Source organism: Podarcis liolepis (genome assembly GCF_965112155.1).
Source record: "Podarcis liolepis genome assembly, chromosome: 5".
Classification (NCBI taxonomy): domain Eukaryota; kingdom Metazoa; phylum Chordata; class Lepidosauria; order Squamata; family Lacertidae; genus Podarcis; species Podarcis liolepis.
The window spans coordinates 64,394,876-64,416,922 of NC_139556.1; the positions used below are offsets into that span (position 1 = coordinate 64,394,876).

Below are 22,047 nucleotides of genomic sequence, written 5' to 3' on the forward strand. Positions count from 1 at the left end.
ATCAATTGTTCGCCTTGCCATGTGTCTTGTACCGCAATTATCCTACCTTCTTCATCTTTAAATATTTGCCGAGCCTCAAATTTATTTTTTATATACAAAACCACTCCTCTTTTCCTGCTTCTGTCTGATGAAACAAATTGATTTCCCAATTTTTTATTAATCAATATTCTTCTTTTTTCTCTGTTTTTCTGTAAAATCAAATTCTTCATTTCTCTATCTTTAAATATAATCAAACAATCTCCTGGAAATTTCTTTGCTAAAAGCATTCTGAATTGTCTTTCTTACATCTCCCACTTCCATACTTAACCATTGTGCAATCTCCAATGTTAGCCTCTCCAGAATATTCTCCCCTTGTACTTCAGGCACGGATCTCAATCTCAAATTTGATTCTCTTTACCTCAATTCATTCAATTCATGTTGGAGTAGACTTTGATTTTTTTATTTTATGGTGCCGGACTGTGTTCCCTGGGAAAGATTAGCTTTGTTTTTACTTTGGGAGATTTATGGCTCTGCTGCTTTGGTGAAGATATATATATATATTTCTCTCTCTCCCTTTTTTCTCTTTTTTCTTTCTCCTTTCCCCCCTTTTTTCTCTCCTGTTTTCTTTTTACTTTTTTCTGAATTTGTTTTTAGGAATAATGGATTAAAATTTGGTGTATATGGTTTTGTTGGAACTTTGATTAAAGGATTGGATTGCCCAGGCAAGTGGTGGAAGAAATTTATTTATTTATTTATTTATTTATTTATTTATTTATTTATTATATTTCTTTGCTGTCCCTTATTGTGGTTTTTAGATTTTGTCTCCCTGATAGTATTAAAAAGAAGAGCAACAAAAAAATACAATCATTATTATTTGTTTATCCCATTTGACTATTTTATTAGGATACTACAATGGATTAGCCAAACAAGAGGCAGAAAAAGCTCCTTTCCTTTTTTAGTGGTTTACTTTGAAGAAATTTGGTGTCCCAAAGATTGCTAATATAGTTGATTGGCCGATCAAGAGGCAGAAGGGTGTTAAGTTAAATTTGTGGGTGATACTTAGTGGCATGAAAAGAGAAATAATGTCTCAAACACCGAAGAAAACAGGAGAAGGTGGGACACCTTTGGAAAGAAGAGGATCAAAACAAGATATTGAATTTAAGGGAGACATTTTTAAAATGTTTACAGAAATTAAAAAAGGTATTAACTTGAAGAATTTGGAGACGAGATTAGAATCGATGGATAAAAAATATGACATAACAGTTAATGAATTGAAGGGACAGATGAAGGAAATAACAAAAAGAACGCAAAACCTAGAAGAAGAAATGAAACGAATAAAACAGGAAGTAAAGGAAATAAGGAAGGAGCAAGAAAGGGTTAAGGGAGAAATTGCAGAAATTAAGAAGACACAAAAAGAATTATGGGATGCGATTGCTGGACTCCTTTAAATTAGGAGGTTTCTTTCACAGAAGGCAGAGCTAACTACTCAAAGCTGCAGCTCTTATTTAAGGTTCAGTCTGAGGTTGACTGATACTGAAACATTTGAGTTTTGCTCTAGTGGAGTCTCCAGCCAGAACCCTGCATAGAACTGTCCAGGGAGCTGTTAAATCCTGAAGTCTAGCCCCACCCTGCCCAAATCTAAACTCTTACCTTGAGTCAGAAACTCTGTAAAACTGAGGTTGTTATTGTTACAGAACCATTTTTTTAGTCCAATTGTGTGTGAAGGAAGCCCCCTGGCAGCAGAGAATTAGGTGTGCTGCAAGCATAAATTGCACAACCGATGGTGGAGAATACAGCCCTGCAAGGCCAGCTCCAGGTAGCCCATACTGCTGCCACCTCCAGTCCAACCCAAATACCTCCTAGGGGAAAGTGTCTCATTAGCCTCCCAGACAAAATTGTTGAAAACCCAATTAATGTTTCTTAGCTTTTTGGTCCAATTGCCTTCCAGCTGATGGATTTTCTGGCAGACCAAATGGAAACCTGTTTTGCCTGCCATATGTATTGTAGCCTTGACTGCTTCCTTAATGATTATGCCACCTTCCTTGTGGAATTTAAATGGGCATTTGAAGAGCCACATCAGAAAGCACCCAGTTGGTGGATCTGCCCTTTATGCCAGGAAATGGAGTTTGTGCTTGACTGTGTCAAGTACTACCCAGCACCTAGAGTAGAATGAGGCAGCCCTCACTGATCAATTTCAGGAGGGCCTAGGGGGATCACATTCAGGATGAATTTACTTAGATTGATGTACCTACACACAGCAGTGAGTTGGGGGTCACAGCAATCTCTTTCTGAGTAGTTGACTATTGCTGTGTCATGGGTAATGTGTGTGTGGGGGGGTATTATAGCATTGTTATTGGGATGTTGTGAAGTGCCTGTTGTGGTACAGGTATGTTTGCTTTTGGTTTCTGCTGTTACTATGTTGTTGACCTGCTGAGTGTGCATAGGATCTTAGTCCAGGTATAGTGGCAAAGGGTCAGACTGTTATACTTTTGAGGAATCTGTTAGTGTTTTTAATAAAGCAAGTCTCAGTTCAGTGGAAATTACTCTCAAGTAAGTGTGCCTAGGATTGCAGTCTTGAATGTGTGATTTTTTCCTTAACCCAAAGCATACTGGAAATAAAAATTATTGTAAATTGTTGTGCACACACACAGGTTTGTTGCTACTTATTATATTATACCAGGTGGTTGCCCTTTGGTTTCTCAAATTGCAAGAAAATTAATGTAACTGAATGTATTTAGATAACAAAAGCTGCAGAAGAGGACAACATTGTGAGAGTGCAATCCTAAACCCCAGGTACATCACATCCTAACCTCTCCCAGCTGGTCTATCACTCACACATCACCCACAAGTCAAACTGGCTTTAAACCAGTATAAATTATTCACCTCAGTGCATCTACTTATGCCAGCTGCTAGTTTAAATTAAGCCAGCACAAGGTATACCTGTGTAGAGGGCAAAAGGGGGTATATCAAGGGTGGGAATGAATGTGCTGGGGGAAGTGAGAGGGGTAAACAGAGTGATGTTACATCCTAACTCAGTTCATTCACTGGTCCTGCTACAGATCTCCGTGAAACTAAATTCATACTTTCACTCCACTACCTCCCCCAGCCCTGGCCAGAAGCCAGTAGACACAGCTAAAATTTAACAAAATACATGCCAGTATCTGCCTTATTAGTATTGTTCTGCTAGTTGGGGCATTTATTTGAGGCATTTTTACTCTGCTGTCAGTTGAAATTGATCCCAGAATAGCTTACAGATAAATAAAAACCAAGACACTCAGCTCTCAGGCAAATGAAGCAGGGAAAACCAACAAACTCAAGCCTCAGTTTTTATTGTGGAATGGCTGCTGTTTCCCAATGGTAAAGGAAGAGCCAAAGATAGCTAGTCTTTGAGAAGAACCAATGGAATAGCCCTGCTTCTCTTCTCTCCCTTCTCTGTAGGATGATGGTTCTAAAGAATCTATTAATCCATTTGCAGTGAACTGTTTCTCTTGGAATAATCTCTCTAGATTAATATTTCTGTGCTACAATATGGGCATGCTGCTCCATCAGGTAAAAACAACATTCATTATTGTGCAAGTGGGCTTCCCAATCTTCTCACCTTGCTGCTGTAGGATGACTACATTCAGTCAATGGTATTTATTTCACTGGCAGAGATACATTTCACCAACAATTTATAAGAGAAATCTCTCAGTTCAAGTATAAACCTCTTAAATGTTTTTTAAACAAACAGCAAATAAAACAGTTTGTTATGGCTCTATTGTATGCACCCCTGTCTTCAAATGGCGAGAGACTCCAGAGTTCTCAGCTCTTATCCAGGGTTCTGTTTTCTTGAAATGAAAGTCGCTGGAGATTGTGATGTCTTCAGGATATATGTCTTTATTTTACACATATATACAACCTGAACATAGGATGGAAGGGCTCACAACATTAACACCCCAGTACATCTTGTTTCTCCATTAGGTTTCTAGGGATGCCTCCTGTCTAAACCATGGTAGTCACTCTGGGCTGAAGCTGAGAGAAGGAGATACAGTCTCACACACAAAACAGCACCCCTGGTCTATTTTTCTCCTTCCTAAAATGACATGGTATTCAGTCAGGTGAGATGGGAAAAGGCCTACCCTCTGTAGTGATGGGGGAGGGCCTCAGGAAAGCATCTGCCCTTCCTTGTTCTCCAATTTCTTTGGAGGTTGTTGCCATCATGAAATATACTCAGAGTAGAGTGTGAATTTCATGCTCTTTATTCAGCTCGTAGTAGCAATGAATGAAACTTTCCCCAAAACATCTAGCTATATATACCAATCAGACCAACGAGACTGCTGCATCCTGGATCCTATTGTTCTAGGACCCCTGAGGCTGAAAGGACACTGGAACCAGAGCCGCGACTGAGCGGGCCAGTTGCGCCAGACCAAACAGCCCTGTCACAACCAGCAGCCTCGAAACACTAGCCAGAACCAGAACCCCTGACCAAGGAACACCCCTGGCCGCAATGCATACGTAGGCGGCCGGCATACCTTGAGGACTACAAATGAACGCTAACCTCCCAGGCAGGACTGGAACTTAGAGGGGAGGGGTGTTATGTACTGAGCTGAATTCTAGAACAAAAGGATCTAGAATGCAGCAGTTTGATTGGTCCGCAGGAGCCACCCAATCCAGCTCCAGGTGGAAGTGAATCAGCAACCTGACTGGCCTGCAGGAGCAGCCTGGAATTAGCCAATCACACGGGGCCCATTGTCTAACTAATGTATATACTGTATAGCTAGATGTTTTGGGGAGTTTCATTCATTGCTACTACGAGCTGAATAAACAGCATGAAATTCACACTCGACTCCGAGTATATTTCACTGTGGTACTCCAGATGTTAGATTACAGCTGTTATCATTTCTGGCAATTGGTCATGCTGGCTGTGGCTGATCAGAACTGAAGTTCTAACAACATATTGAAGGTTACAGGTTAACCTCCCTGATTTAAATAAGACTTTCAATTTGTTGTGAATAATACCTGAAGAGATTGGTCCAAGAGCAATCTGTATAAAACACTTGCGAAGAGCAGTTTCATATTCTATGTGACAAATGTGTTTGCTGTATGTATACCGGTTTCCCACAGCAAACATGTAAAGTGGGGAAGACATCTTAATGTGAAAATGCATCTTTTAACAGCTGTGCATGTGCCCGAGTTCCCGACAACCTGCACTTTAAGTTGTTAAATGTACAAAGCAGTACAAGGAAAAAAGAAAGGGAAAAAATAGTTGATAACTGAGTCATACAATCCCTACTTATTTTTCAGTAAATAATGTCTGGGACTCTGCTGGATCCACAACTAGCTGAGCAACACAACCAATTGCTCACAGCAGCAGTATTTTTGTGGCTGCCATTAGAGCACATGATTATGTATTTCCAAAAATTTGATTGGTTTTCACAATATTATAAACAAACACACAAGACAAACAAACAAAACAAACATAAATCATAGCCTTGTTAAAAATTAGTTATTAACTTTGTTAAGTGACTTCCTCGCTTCCCTTTGGTTGAATTTCATTGCATGTCCTTTTAACGGTTTTCCAAATCCCAATTTTTATGAAATTTAACTTAAACATTAACATCCTTAAATCTTCACAGTATAGAATTAAACATATTAATTCATCACTTAACATAGATAAAATCCTAAGCCCATTAAGTATCTGCAAGCTATTTCCAGTGTGGTGTAGTGGTTAAGAGCGGTAGTCTCGTAATCTGGGGAACCGGGTTCGCGTCTCCGCTCCTCCACATGCAGCTGCTGGGTGACCTTGGGCTAGTCACACTTCTCTGAAGTCTCTCAGCCCCACTCACCTCACAGAGTGTTTGTTGTGGGGGAGGAAGGGAAAGGAGAATGTGAGCCGCTTTGAGACTCCTTAAAGGGAGTGAAAGGCGGGATATCAAATCCAAACTCCTCTTCTTCTTCTTCTTCTTCTTCTTCCAGTTAGTTTAACTTAACAAATTTAACTAAATAATCATTAAATTTATTCCATTCTTCCTGATACTACTTCTCCTTCTGGTTGCACATGATTATGTGATTAGAGAGAGAATCCCTTCCAGGGTGAAAGTTGTAGATTATACAAGGCTGTGCATGCTTCAAGGTTTGTGCTCCGTATCTTTATATAGTTACTGGATTGGAGTGCACAACAGTCAATTGTGGAGCAGCAAAATATATTGGACTGCCTCTAGTTGGGGCAATGTTGGGAATGGTGGCTAATGACATTGTGTAAGGGTGTCATGGGGCTGACAGGCACAGAATGTGCAGAGTAGATAATTCTATTTATTGTTAAAAGTACACTTACAAGTTAGGGAAAGGCATGTCCACCAGTCTAATGTCTGCTGCAACAGAGGTTCTGCTGCTGACCTTGGCTTATGTATCTCCTGCATCTGAACTGCACACAAACAGGTGTCGACTCCACCTGCATGTAACCTTCGGCTCCTCCCAATCCTTGCCTGGTCCTGGGAGACAGTGGAGCAGCAGATGGAGGCAAGAGGAAGAGGTGTGTGGGAGCTCTTGATTCTACACCAGCCTGACCTATTTCTCCCTCCTCACTATCCAATCCTCTGCTGTCCATGGTTAGAGGAAAAACATATTCTAACAACTATTGTAAGTGTGAGATTGGGAAACAATGAAAGCATACAGAAAGGACGTGCCTCAAACTCAGCCTTGAGAGCTAGACATGTATACAAGATAACACAGTCGCGTACGCCAGAAAGGGAGAGCCAAAGGGTGATGCCCACACTGAGAAGGGAGTAAAAATGAATAGAGTAGATTGAACAATGTATTAGGAATGTGCTGAATTCTGGTAGATAGATTGTAAGCCAAGCCTCCAAAAGAGGGGCGGCAGCTAGGGATAAAACTGCTGTGCTTATGCCCGATCGGGGCTCTTCGTATCCACGGGTACGAGGGGTCCGCCTTTGCAAACGCGCTAATAAAAGGGTTACCCTTATATTGAAGTCCTTTGTCAGTTTTTATCCACGGACAACTTCCCACAACTTTTGGCGCCCAACGTGGGGCTCTCGACGGGCTGCTCGGGGGGATCTCGGAATCCGGGTAGGCGCCCCTCCGTCTTTTCGGAGTGACCCGAGCCGGAGTCCACCCGTGACGGTTCACGAGGGCTAAAAGACAGGACTTGATATAGGGGGATAGAGAGAGAGAACTAGGTCTCATTTTTGGCGGTCCGGGACCGCGAGCACCCATTGGCGGTCCAGGACCGCGAGCACCCAGCGGGGACGCCCGCCTGTTCACTAGTTGCGAGAAGCGACGCTGGACTGTACTGGGTGAGTAGACGTGGGAAAGTGAAGAAACTTGTGGGCTGTGGAACGGGACGGGGGCGAGAGAATCGTCTCCTGAACGGAAGAGAGGTTCCATACGGACGCGTGAGTGTGGATCAGGGTTCTGCCCTGACGGGAGGATTAGCTTGCGGTTCCGTCTTTCCCGCGAGGGGAGCGGCCAGGCGATTCCGCGTGAGTGTGTGTGTGTGTGCGAGTCGGAGACACTGTAAACATGGGCAAGAGTCAGAGTAAGGGAAGGGGAAAGGGAAAGGTGAAAAAGGAGCTGCCCTAAAGGAGAGGAGGCAGCTGCGTAGACTTTGAAGCAAAGCGGGGCTGCAGAATAGAAGAGAAAAGTGGCTTCGAAATAGGGTTGGAGAAAGGGGAATGACGTTTTCAACCAGTACAAGGTTCTAGGGGTTTAATGTGTATTGGAGGGTCAGAGACTCCCAGTTTCATATTTTGAAAGTGGGGGTTTGTCTCTTGATCTTTCTTACCTTTAAGCAATTAAAAGGTGGATGATTGGTGTGTATTCTAGCTTGTGCATGTTTTAAAAGTTGCAACGTTACACCAGCCTTTCCAGTGCTAGACCTTGCACACCTCTTGATAGGCCTGGCAATGTAAGGCTGTCTAGAATGCTCCTTGCAGAGTTTGGAAGAACTCTGGTTTTGTTTGTTTCTTTGCTTGCAGTAAAATACAGTTTTCTAAAAACTTTAAAGTTTTTTTTAGTTAGTGAAAACCAATGCTGTGCTCTTCAGTGCTCTGTGGGCAAAGCATAGAGCTATTCCATATAGAAGAGTATAAATACAACACAATGTGTGTCGCTCCTGGTTTCTTGTGTTGTCTCAACATGAAGGTCCAGGTTCAGGGTAGTAATCTTGAACATACATTTAATCTACAAGCAAACACTGCTGTGTGGGCAATGTCTAACTGAGCAAACTTAAAGATTGGGGGGTGCACAAAGAGGGCCGCAGAATATGAGAGAGGATAACGGTCTGGGAGCAAGAGAGTTGAGAAGAGTGAGGAGGGGTGAAGGTGTCTAAGGACAAACTACAGTTTGTACAGCGGAAGGTAAAGTATTTGGGACACTTACTAGAAGGGGGAACAAGGAAATTGGATCCAGAAAGAGTTAAGGGAATTTTAGAATTACAACCTCCTAGAAACAAAACAGATGTAAGAAGAATGTTGGGACTCCTAGGATACTGTAGACTGTGGATAGATCAATTTGCCAAGCTGGTCCGGCTTTTAAACCGGAAACTGGCCGGAGATGGTAAAATAACATGGGAACAGGACGATGAACAAAGATGGGAAGAAGTAAAGAAAACATTGATAGGGGCCCCTGTCCTAGCTCTACCAAACCTCCAACAGCCGTTCCACCTATATGTAACTATTAGTTCTCAGACTGCTGTCGGAGTCCTAGCCCAAAAGAGAGGGGGGCGGTATCAGCCAGTAGCTTATCTTAGCAAAACCCTGGAGCCAGTAGTGCGAGCATGGCCCACGTGTATCCAGGTGGTGGCAGCAGCAGCTGAGCTAGTAGTCGAAAGTAGGAAGTTAACTTTTGGAAGAGCCTTGATTGTTCACAGTCCTCATCAAATATCCACGATACTAATTGGGGCAGCCTCCACCTGGATGACGGATGGCCGCCTAACCCACTACGAAACAGTGCTACGTACCAGCCCTGATATTACATTAGGAACTGATCGGAATTTAAATCCAGCAGAGTTCTTGATAGGAGAAAGGAAAGAATGGGAACCAGATGAGCATGATTGCTTGGGCACTATACAATTAATGGCAAAGGTTCGAGAGGATTTATCAGAAATCCCTTTAGTAATGGGGGAGAGATGGTACGTTGATGGATCTAGTTATGTTGAGGAAGGAAAAAGGAAGTCAGGATATGCTGTAGTTAAGGAAGATGGGGAGATAATCGAAAGTGGGGCTTTGCCGGCGAACTGGTCGGCCCAGAAATGTGAGATTATGGCCCTGGCACAGGCTCTCGAGTTGGCAAGGGGCTTAGAGGTAACCATATGGACAGACTCCTGCTATGCATGGGGGGGTGGTACATACCTTTGGTAGGACTTGGCGGGACTGGGGATATATTAAGGCGGATGGAAAGCAAATAGAACACATGGCATTACTAGAAAGACTATTAAATGCCCTCACTGGACCAGAAAAGGTCGCAGTGGTTCATGTTCCAGCCCACACCAGAGGGACGAGCCCCGAAGAAGTAGGAAATAGGTGGGCTGATTTGAGAGCAAAGGAAGCTGTCAGGGGCACCCCTAGAGCCGCACTGGTACAACAATATAGTTTGAAAATACCTGTCCTGACCAAAGCAGATACAGAAAACCTGGTCTTTACCCCCCAAGAGATAGATTACATGAAAAAGGAGGGATGGGAACAAAGGGATAATAGATGGGAAACCCCAGAAGGACCCCCCCCTTGGGATTACAATACTACAGAGGGAAGGGCGGCCTTAGAGACTTATCACAGAAATGTTTTAGAAGGCATGAGACGGGCAGCGAAAAGGCCTACAAATATGGCGAAATTCTCAAAAATGATTTCTTCTCATCTCTGTTCTTGCTAAAAGACTGTTGCAGCTAGAAGCGAGTGAACTAACTGTTTCTAACATTCATTCATGAAAGTAACAGGACATCAGTTTGTTTTTTTCCTTGTGCCAGGCGCTTGGAGGTAGCTTCAGAGCGTTATCTCTTGGCTCCTATTCCAAGAAGGACACTGCTGCATTCAGCCAGCTACCCTGAACCTCACACTTTCTGGATTTACAGTTCAGCCACATAAACCCAGAAGGCCAAAAGTTACCCATCCCCCTGCCCCAAAGTATTAACCTGGAAAAGTGACTTTCTTAAAAAGCAAGTGAATGCTTTCTGTGAACTTTGTCAAGTTTTTCTTTTTAATGTGCAATTTTACTCTGAAAGGAGCTGCGGCATAGGAATTGATACTTTGAGGAATTTGAAACTTTGCCAGAAGCAAGGAGCGCATTGTTCTTTCTACAGACACTGGCAAATGAACTGAAATTTGCAACATGGCTTAGAGTTCTGAAACTTAGAGCACAGGAAGACTTTTAAAAATCTCGGCTAGCAAACTTAACCCAAGGAACAGAACTGTTAACCCCTTGCGAAGTTTTTTGCCATGCTGACCCCTTTGAGTTAATATATCAATTTGTTCTGTGCAATCGCTGCCGTCTTTGTTATCTCTTCTCTTAACAGGTGGACTTCACAGAGCTACCAGAGAGGGGGAGCAGAAATATTTGCTGGTGTTCAAAGATCACCTTACAGGACGTGGCGTTTTGGCCCAGCGTCCTCCCTTACTGGAACATCATAAAAGTGTGGAAGGCGGAGAAATTGCACCCTGCTTGGGAAGGTCCGTTCCAGGTATTGCTGACCACCGAGTGCAGTAAGGACCAGAGAGCACGGGTGGACTCACTATCACAGGGTCAAGAAAGCCCCGCAGGACTGGAGGGTAACTGTTGACCCCGATAATCCGCTGAAGGTGACGCTTAACCAGAAAGAATCCAAACGCTGACCTCGATGTGTCTACTCTGTACTTGCAAATGTTTTTATGAATGCTGTTGCTGCGCTCATTGCGAATGTTGTGTGTTATGTGTGCATTGCACTGAGTTGTGTGACATAATTTTTATAGAAGACATAATTATACAATATTGTGCCATCACCCTTGAGGGAGAGGTCAATTGCAGTCTGAGCTGGACTCCCACGGTAGTGCAAGCAGTAAACCAATTAAGATGGAGGCAATGATAGCAGGGTTCAGCCTCCTGATTATGCTAGGGAGTATCCTGGCCACCGAAATTCAAGATGAGAGCTGCAGCCAATGTATCCGAGTTACTAAAACTGGGACAGTAGTTACACGAACTTTAATGTATTATAATGTTGCCCCCGAGTGTGTAGTAGAATTAGACCCCTGTGTCCACAATCAGACCCAATATCTTAGATGTAAGACCCAAAAGAATGAAACGGAATGTTATGAGCCCCTAGCGGTGGGACCTATTACCTCTAGCATATATGTATATGGAAATAAAGGGGGAACGGCAAAGAAGGCAAGTGAAAGGGCACATATGTTTTCCCTAGCACAAAATAGGCAGGGATATATAGCTCACAACTCCACCAGGGGCACGGAGAAGATACATGTTTGTTTTGATGCATGCATTGCTATTTCAAAGGGACAAGGGTCTAACGACCAAGCCGGAGTCACTTGTGGGTCATTAAGCTGGGAGAGAGCTTATCTCCAAGAGGATAAGTACCTGTTCCAGCAGGCTGCCGGTTCCAATGTAGGGGCCACTAAGATGGAATTATTGGTATACCAATGGGGTGGAAGAGATACCCCTATATAGGGGTCCGAAGGGGATAAATATCACCAGGGGAGCGGCTTCGACGGCCTGTGGGTCAGGACAATGCAATCCTGTATGTCTGTGGGCTAAGGAACTCCCTTCCACTAGACCTAAATATATTCACCTTGGTTTGGAGATAGATGGAAATGGGAAGGATCCTTATGGGCACCTAATCATAAAAGTACATACTACTAAGGTCAGCAAACAACCAATCTCAGTATTTGAGAGCTTTGACAACAATTAAATAAATTACCTCTTCCCCCAAGAGCTCATAACATGTTTTTGAGTCTAGCTGAGACTATCGCCAAAGAGCTAACTGTGAAAAATTGTTTTGTATGTGGAGGAATGAATATGGGAGTTATTATATGAGTTTGAGGCAAGGTACAAAAGAGAGGGGGGATTGTGAGATTGGGAAACAATGAAAGCATACAGAAAGGACGTGCCTCAAACTCAGCCTTGAGAGCTAGACATGTATACAAGATAACACAGTCGCGTACGCCAGAAAGGGAGAGCCAAAGGGTGATGCCCACACTGAGAAGGGAGTAAAAATGAATAGAGTAGATTGAACAATGTATTAGGAATGTGCTGAATTCTGGTAGATAGATTGTAAGCCAAGCCTCCAAAAGAGGGGCGGCAGCTAGGGATAAAACTGCTGTGCTTATGCCCGATCGGGGCTCTTCGTATCCACGGGTACGAGGGGTCCGCCTTTGCAAACGCGCTAATAAAAGGGTTACCCTTATATTGAAGTCCTTTGTCAGTTTTTATCCACAGACAACTTCCCACATAAGTTACGGGGGGGGGGGGGGCTAAATAAAATATGACCCTACTTACAGGTGATATTCTAACCGGGCTGCAGTATACAACATGCCAGGAGTGCAGTTATCAGTTCTATGTATCGTTTTAAATATATCAATCTGAGGACAGAATATTGGGTTTTGATCATCACATAGCCTGAGTGATATACAGTAATCTGTTCTTAATCATTTCCCAGCCTTCGGTAGGTATATTCATGTTCCCAAAATATCTACTTTATTTCCTTGGTAGTTATTAGCTCAGTCACCTGGGACCATTTCTGATTCACTCCCTCAAACCATACTTTTCATGACAACGTTTGAAATTAATGCGGGAAACTGCTAAAAATAGTTCTTCACTTGCACTTTAAACGAATAACGAAATACCCTAAATATGGCTTTTGCTAGAAGAAACGATCGTAAATATTTAATTTCTCTGTACGCATCCCGCGTTTCATGAACTGTAAATCACATTATAATAGCGATTAAAAATAAATAACTCTCCGTCTGCGTTAAACGCTTTGGACCCGTCATCCACTTGCGCAGCCATAAAGCTGTCGGCTCCCTCTGCTGTTAAGCTCGCGAGCGGCAACACAGCTCGCAAACACTGGAGCGCTTCGAGGACGCGCCTTAACCCTACCCGGAGGCGCGCATAAAAATGGCGGAGAGGCCGCCCGACCAACCCCCTGCCAGAACGGAAGTGTCACGTAGACCACTTCCGTCCGGAGGTGGACTCGCTGCGCGCGCAGACAAAAGGTGTACGGTGAGTGAACGGGGCCAGAAAAGTAGCGCGCACGCGCGCACATTTTCGCGCGAAAGCTGTTTTGGGCGCCTTCCCCGCCGGGCGGGGCCTGCTCGAGTAGTGTGCGGACGCGGCCGGCAGGAGGCGCGCTGGGTCTGGTTGGCGACGGCGGCGGCTGCGCCATTGGCGGGTAGGAAATGCCGCCAGATGGCGGTTTAGGATTGCGGCTCTACTGAGGTGCGGCCCCCGGCACCGCCGCTTGTTCGTTCCGGCCCGGCTTGGCCCCGGCCCGCCTGGACCCTTCTCCCGTGGCACCGTAGGATTCCCGGGGGCGCTGGCCCAGCTGAGGTAACGCAGTCAGCGCGGGCGGAGGGAGGGGGGCTCCGAGGCTGAGATCCAAGATGGAGGCGCGAGGGGCGGGGGCAGCGGGCCCGCTCTCTCTCTCGCTCTCCCGCTCGCGCTCTCTCCCTCGCTCGTTCGCTCACACTCTCGGGCCGGGCCAGCGGGCGGCAGCCAGAGCGGGGAGGGAGGGAGCGAGCGGGCGGGCGGCTCTCGCCCGAGGAGGTGGCTCCTCCCGGGTGGCGGCCCTCTTTCCCTCCCGGCTCGGCCCTTCTTTTCCCTCCCTGCGGGGCCGGGGTGACAATGGAAGGGCGGCGGCCCCACGGGGCGGCCTCGCCTCGCCGACCCCGCCAGTGCCTTCTCTGGGCCCGGAGCCCGCCGCTGTGCGCCCGCCCCCGCGCGGGGCCTGCCCGCCTTCCCTCCCGCCCTCGAGCGCGCTTTCCCCGGCTCGTTCTCGGCCGGGCGGCGGCGCTGAGCGAGATAAGGGTCGACCGCGCTGCCCTCGCTTTCCGGGGGTGGGTGGGTTGTGTGCCACTGGCGACGCCGTGGATGAGGAGCCGGGAGAGGCAGAGGGCCCACATAGCGGGGACACGGGGGTGGCGGCCGTGAAAACCGGTGGCGGGCGAGAACGCCAAGGCGGAAATGGGGAGGCCATTTGGGGGTAGCGCTGATCCCCGAGGGGGTTGGCCGAGGCGGAATCAGAGTAGATGCCTAAAATAGCGGGACTGAGTTGGACTGAGCCGTTGCGGGAGAGATCAAGTGTTAGCTCCTGGTTCTTGAGGAGGGAAGAGCTTTAGGGGCAGATTTCTGGTAAACGCTGGTCAATACTGTAGGGTGATGGGTTGACGCTGGGCACAAGTTGGAGTAAGTGGAGAGTGGCCACTTAGGATGTTTCGCTTTTTGGGAAGTGGAATAATTGGTTGGTAGGTGACCAAAGCAGTAAGCACCAGAAGTTCTGTTCTTGTGTTTAAGATCACCGTGGATCTTTGTGTTCCTGCCTCGTGACATAACTTAAGAATGTTCTACAAGTTGTATTGACTGGAACACAGGTCATCTTGTGCTAGACGGCGTAGCCTGCAGGAAGACTAGCTGTGACTATGGGACATGCAGCAACTAGTGGATCATATAACAGCAGTAGGGAATGCTAGAATGTGGGGAGGGGGGAGGGACATATTACCTTGCAGGGTGGTTTTCATCACTGATTTGAATAGGCAATGCATTGCTTACTTGAGAGGAAAACCTGTGAGTCAAGAGATAGGCCAATAAAAGTTAGCTTTCATTTTTGTATAATCTTACAACCTTGTACCAAAGAATAATTTATCTCCTTTATATTATAGAACATTTTGTTCTTGTCAAAGAGCAGAACATCAACTCATATACAGTATAAACTTATTCACCACACTTTTTTTAGGTAGTTCTTATGTGTGTGATTAAATAAACTTTTGAACATGTTGCAGAATCTCAATGAATATTGTGAGTTTTGATGAATAGAACTAATATAGATAAGTGCTTTGCAATTAAGAAGTTGATTGGAATGTTCTCTTTTTGTTCCACTGGAGGAGGAAGAGGAGGATAAGGATATTTTTAATTTTATTTTCCTTCACTAGAAGGTCCTAAGGTGGGTCACTACAATGTAAAATTCAAAAGTAAAACAGTTTAAAACAAATTACAACCACACCTAGAGTGGGTCCTAAATAAATACGTCAAGTGTGATAAGCCAAATTAGTAATACAGAAAAAGCTGTTCATGTAAGAACCAGAATGGTTTCACCCAACTCTTGAACTGTTGACGTTCCTCTGAAAATGATTTGAGCAACCACCCATTGGAATAATAACATTTAACCTTCTGAAGATTTGCTTAAAATAAAATTCTGGGAAATTCGCTTAAATGCAATCTTGGACATAGCTCAAGATTCCAAATTAATTAATTTTATTTTCAGCTTATTTGTTTAAAACATTTTAACTCTGCTTTTTAGGACAAAAGGTTTCCCCCAATGTTCTGATCAGAGAAGATCTATTGAAAATAATGGACATATTGGGACCATTAATTTCAAACTCTTAAATTGGATACAACCTAAAGACCTTACAAGATGTCTTACAACCAGCAATTTAAGAGCAGTACAGCAAACAATTATAGAACAGTAAAAACTGAATACCTAATGAAACCACAATTGGTCAACATAAAAACATTAAGAGAAAAGCTGAATATGGGAAGGGATTTTAAAGGTAATCCAGTCCAGCTATTGCTAAATATAGGAAATCTGCTGCTACAGCATACCTGATAGGCTGCTATCCAGCCTCTGCTTAAACTTCTAATAGCCACTTTCTAAGCAGTCTGTTCCACTGTCAGACAGCTTGTTTCATTAGGAAGTTGTTCCTGACGATTAATTGAAATCCCATTTCATGTCATCTGCACCCATTGGTTTGGATCCTGCACTCTGGGGCTGCTTCTCCTAACCTGGTGCTTTTCAGAGGTTTTGGACTTCCACCAGGGCCCCAGATGATCAATGGTCAGGGATGATGAGGATGTAGAGTACCTGATGCCTGGCACTTTGATTAGAATACCAACAGGAAATACAATCAATCAAATAATATTTGATTGTAACATGAGCAAACTATTAGGCTTCTACTAACATCTTAGTAGTCAAATTTTGAGCAGATTTGAAGTTCCTGAAATTTCTTTAGAGGCATACAATATGCTAGATTGAATGTAACCGGTGTGTGTGTTTGGGCAGCATCAACGTTAGGGCTGTGGGTTGCTGTCCTACAGGGTGCAGAGCTGAGGGGGCGCAAAATTGAGAAGATCCATAATTGAGAAGATCCATTTAGGGGTGCCAAATTTTGGGCTCACACAGGGTGCCATATTATGAAAGATTACCAAAGTCTGCCCTTGGTTTGGGGCCCAGTCAGCTTCTTTGAGAGAAGAGTACAGCTGGGTAAAGGTAAAGGGACCCCTGACCATTAGGTCCAGTCGTAACTGACTCTGGGGTTGCGGTGCTCATTTCACTTTATTGGCCGAGGGAGCCGGCATACAGCTTCCGGGTCATGTGGCCCTCTCCTAGCTTGCAGTTCCCCGTAATTTGTATTCAACGGCATACTGCCTCTAGCAGTGAAGGTAGGACAAACTCATTGTGGCTTGTAGCCACATTTGGATGTACATTTGTGGATGGGTAAACCATAGTTGAGCAAACTAGGAATGACTGTCAGCCTCATGCTCATATCTCTTCCCATGCCTCTTGCCTGTTGGAACACCAGTCATGCTTAGCTTATAATGCAGTTCTCTTTTATGTCTAAAATGAGGAACTGTGATTTTAATAATCACTTTATTAACCAGACTATTAAACCATTAATATTTTGTTAGACTTTTGGGCTGCTGCTATTTGAATAAGCAGCATCATTCGGCAGGGGATTGGCAACTACAATATGGCTTGTTGGTTTTTGGTGGATATACAGTGGTACCTCAGGTTAAGAACTTCATTCGTTCTGGAGGTCTGTTCTTAACCTGAAACTGTTCTTAACCTGAGGTAGCACTTTAGCTAATGAGACCTCCCGCCGCCACTGCACGATTTCTGTTCTCATCCTGAAGCAAAGTTCTTAACCCGAGGTACTATTTTTGGGTTAGTGGAGTCTGTAACCTGAAGCGCCTGTAACCCGAGGTACCACTGTACCTGATACTGTTACTTATTTGTCTATCAAGATGTTGCTATACCACCCTTTGCCAAAATAGTTACAGGGTGTTTTCCATCAGAACAAGGTAATACAAGAAACACATTACATGAAATACAAATAAATAAATAAATGAGTAACATAACTAGTAAATTCAAACATGTTTGAGCATTTCTTTTACACAGTCTTCTAAAGGAATCTGTTTGGTTCATTTTTTGAACTACATTGTTGAAACACATTATGGGAAAAGAAAATTATATCTATCATAACAACTTACTTGATTTAATTGAAAAATATTTTTTGTAAAAAAAAAGCCCATCTAAAATTTTAACACATAAAGTATAATTCAAAAGATATTACATGTTTCAAAAGATATTAAAAAACAATTATAGTGAAACTTATAACTCAACTTCATGCATGGGAAGAGATACCTATTATATGATTTGTTTAATGATGATTAGTATTAAAAGAATTGACCAAGACACTAATTAACTACGTAGCTGTTCCCACAACATTATTGTAAAGATGAGGTTACCAGCGGTCACAAACCTTCTTGGACTCATGGGTGCATTTGGAAATTTGAGAATCTTGTGAGCCCCACCACAAAATGGCTGCCATGGTAAGTGTGCCCAGTCAAAATGGACAATATATGTCACAGATGGGGTCTCAGCCCCAAAAATATTTGGCCCCACTTCACATAGTAAACTACCAATTTCACTGGTGGGGTTCAACTTGCCCATGAAACTGAACACAGGCTGCAGTCCTATGCATTCTTATATGCAAGTAAGGTCCATTTAACTTGGTGGGATTTAGGTCTGAGTAAAACTTCATAAGATTACTCTGCATTTCTCATCCACCTCTTGGGTGGCCAGATGCAAAGTACAGGTCCTGAACAGCATTAGAAATTCGCCAGGTGTGTTTTGCAACAGGCGTGGGTCCAGTTGTGACCACTTGGGACATCTCTGTATGCCAGGTAGGCAATTGACATTTCCATCTGGCTGGCCCGCCCAGCTTTCTTAAGCAGGTAAGCAGAAGGGCTTATTTATTGCATTTATATTCCACCTTTTTCTCCAATGAGTACATGGTTCACTTCCTCAGTTAATCCCTACAATGACCCTGTGAGGTAGATTAGGAGGCTGTGATTGGTCCTAGGTCACCCATTGAGCTTCCTGACTGAGTTGGGATTTGAACTCTACTCTCCCAGGTCCTAGTCCAACACTAGAACCACTACACCACACTAGCTTTCTAAAATACTTCTGCTGTGGGGCAGCTATACAAATTAAGCAGGTAAATAAATATGGGAAAAGTAAAACGTCACTTAAGACAAGGATCTGAAATATTTTCCTTGAAGCTTGAATTTGTTTTATTCTGGATTGTTTTATTTGACGTTTTAATGTGTTGTAAACCGCTTTGAGATTTTTTTCTTTAAAATATAAAGCAGTATAGAAATGATGATAATGATAATAGTAATTATTATTATTATTATTATTCATTCCAGAAAAAACCCGGTTCTTAGATATTTTGTTGTGGCAACTGTAACTGAGGTGCCATTTGGAAATTACCGGTAGCTTATATATCTGAGTTTCTAACACTAGTCATGAACCTTGGACAGTTGCCTAAGTTCCATGACAAGCAACATCTGCTGAAATTCCTTCTCCTAGAAAGTATTAAAAGTGAAGGAGTCCTGTCTTACTCTCCTATCTTCATCTGTCCCCCTCTTTCCTAAGGCTGGAATCAAAAGCATGCTCACATTGGAGTAACTTAGTGGGGCTTGCTTCTGAGTAGACTTATTTATAATTGTTATGTTCATCCTAGCCACACACAGTCCCTTCTACACAAACATACTTTTTCTGTGCAGTGACTAGTGATGTTAAATTCTTGAGAATAATCTTTTGGAGAATATTCTCAATTAAAGAGGTGTCTACATTTAAAGCTGCTGTGTAGACGACACAGAATTTACAGTTTGTGGATAATATTCTCTGGAGAATTTTCTCGCAGAGAATATTCTCCAGAGACTATTCTCACCTCATATCACTAGCAGTGACAGAGGCATACTAGTTTAACACTGATTCATTTGCTTTTTCTCGTCATCTTTTTCTGTGGGTTCCAAAGCTCGCCCAATCAGAAAGGAAATGGAGTGGGTGCAGACATTGAAGGCTGAACAAGGAGGGACTGGGCAGTCAGGAGAGTAATTGATGAGCAGTTCAGCACAGAGGAGAGTAGATCACCTGCTGGGCACCATTTCATGCCTTTGGGGTGCTGTGGTGCTTTTTCACATCATGTTGGCAACTCCAGAAGTTAACTACAAATAAAATGATCAGTTGCATGTTGGCTTAGTCTGGAGATCTGCTTCCACTCAGGGATAATTGTGAAAGTCCTTGACATGCCTTTTAAAAAATCTAGATATTTTGATATGCCTCCATAGGTATGAAACAAGTTTATACTATGTTGCCGTCAGACACCAACTGTACATGCTATTACTATGCATTAACAGGTTCACTAACACAACTCCCCCTCCCACTCCAACTCCAACTCAGCAGCTGATTTGCTGATGCACTTACCTTTACCTGCTGAAACACTGGCCAGGAAATCCAGAAATGCAGAGATGAAGCCATCAATTGCACTGCTTGAAAATTTACTGATATGTCTTGTCTTTTCTAAAAACTTGAAAAAAGAATCTTTCTGCCTCCCTTTCTTCCAGGCGGTGCTTATTTCTGTTGCCTTTTCTTTTCAACCAGCTCTCCCCTCTTCCCATTTGCTCTTGCATACTTCTACATCTTTATTTTTGCTGTGTGCAGTGAACTGTGCAGTTTATGCCTAACAGTTCATTCTAAGAGGTCTTTGCAAGTGCCAGTAAGGTTTTTGCCTATTGCAGGCAGAACTTAAAACCAAAGTATGCCACAAGTTAACTCCAAATATGGTACATTGCCATAAATCATATGCCATACATATACAAATAATGCATATACATTCATCCCTTCTGCTGCTCAAGTGCCTTGGTGTAGTTTTGCATCTGTTCTAATGAGCCAGAGGACATGCTGCAACATTGAATGGAAGAATCAGGCAAGAGCACAGCCTGACTGTGATGTAAATAGGTTCACAGGCCCCCTACCTGCTAGCCAGTTGTGCTGCAAACCCCAGCTGCTTGCACTATGTATGATGAATCATCCCCCCCCCATTAAAAAAAAATCCCAGAGTCGCTTTTATATCCATAAAAACTGAAGACAGTACCTGCATGAGGTGTACAGTCTTGAAAAAAAGGAAAAGGGGAATGGGGAAGGAAGAGCAAATTCAGGCATAGTTCTTAAAGTTATAGTTGTTTGATTGCACCTTTGTCGAAGGCAGTGGCATCCAAACGTTTTTCAAAGAGGGCCAGATTTGATGAAGTGAAGGGCCATGAGGGCCAACCAAGATTTTTGACCTTTTTTAGGATTGAAAGTGTTGAGCTTTTTTCTGGGATTGAACTAGTTGAGTTTTTTTTTTTAGAATTTTACCCCAGGAAATAAACTGCCAGATTAAACCAACCGGAGGGCCGGATAAGGCCCCCCAAACAGACTTTGGACATGCCTGGTCCAAGGAGTTCAGGATGATGGCTGTGAAGTTAACCCATTTTGTTCAAATAAGAATTCTAATGGGGCAGGTTAAAGAGCAAGAGAGATAGTTAATGGCCTCGGTCCACCTGGTCAGCTTTATGGCTGAGCAGGGATTTGATCTCCAATCTATCTGTTTTTAACTCTCAGTATCAGAGATCAGAGCTGCATGTACACTGAGTCCAATACTATATGTGAGTACTGGATAGTGTCCTCCACGCAATCATGAATTCACCATAGTAGTGATACTGGTGTTGATAGGATGGTTCTGCAGCTCTACACCATACTAGCTACTGATGCTCAATATTGTGTGCCACATTTGCAGTTACAGTGTAGCTATAGATTAGTCATCTTAACATGTTAAATTTCCCCTTTTCTTCAGTTAAAATTAAGCTTCATCTACCATTCCCTTAAAAACAGCCTTTAAAAACCACATGCTGTATCCCACAGACACTATGAAGTTCTACCATGCTTTATTAAATGCTACAGTGAAACAAACTAAACTTTTTATCTCTCAGGAAAGGTGGTAATTTAACAAAAGCAGATGGCTGTGGTGGGTAAGAATCCAATGTACAGATGTACTTAACATATGTAAGCTGCATTCTTTTCTAATGTGAAAAAATATGTAACTAATGAAAACTGAAAATACCAAACTAATTGATTGTGGACTGCTGTTTGATCCTTTGTGTTTACCCCAAAGCAGCAAGCTACTGGTAGTATACTCAAGGTGTATGAACATTTACTTGGTAAATCGGCCTGTTTTACAGACTGCATTAACATTGTAGGCAAATTTGAGGGGAAAACACTTGCTTGGTGACTTAACTGATGATGTTTATTACCATCATGTAACTAAAGTGTCATAGCTAAGGTGTAGAGCACATATTTGGCATACAAAAGATCCTAAGTTCAAGCCTTGGCATTTCAGGTGGGATTTCTTCTCAGCCTACCAGAAGCCAAAGAGAACTGTTGTCAGCCAGTGCAGAAAATATGGAGCAGAATGAACCAATTGTCTGATCTGATGCAAGGCAAATTCTGTGATATTTCAATTGTTCCTACTGTGCTTCACAGTTCAGTATGAGATGACTGTATCAATTGGGAGGATGTAATGTGCTAGACTACAGCCCTATAATATAGTTACCATTACAAAGGGAAAAGACATCTGTGTGAATTATCACTAAAAGATCTTGTTTAGTAAAATTCAGAACATACTTAAAAGTACCGTATTTTTTGCACCATAACACTCACTTTTTTCCTCCTAAAAAGTAAGGGGAAATGTCTGTGCGTGTTATGGAGGGAATGCC

The 22,047-nt window shown here is 43.3% G+C and overlaps 1 protein-coding gene and 1 long non-coding RNA gene across 5 annotated transcripts in view; one reads left to right on the forward strand and one right to left on the reverse strand.

Moving 5' to 3' along the window:
* Positions 1-8,240: 8,240 nt before the first annotated feature.
* Positions 8,241-10,425, reverse strand: LOC310708367. Its single transcript, XR_014526955.1, has 2 exons — positions 9,994-10,425; positions 8,241-9,806 (listed from the first exon to the last, which is right to left on the reverse strand). It is a non-coding gene; the product is annotated as an uncharacterized lncRNA (long non-coding RNA).
* A 2,710-nt stretch (positions 10,426-13,135) lies between these two features.
* STAG1 (STAG1 cohesin complex component) overlaps positions 13,136-22,047 on the forward strand; it is a 102,264-nt gene continuing 93,352 nt past the window's right edge. Inside the window, exon 1 of one of the 4 annotated variants that reach the window (XM_083506335.1) lies at positions 13,136-13,173. The gene's annotated coding sequence lies outside the window, so the exon portion shown is untranslated. Of the gene's footprint in view, positions 13,501-13,710; positions 14,007-22,047 lie in introns of those variants that run through there. The other 3 variants (XM_083506334.1, XM_083506337.1, XM_083506336.1) reach the window with 3 other exon arrangements.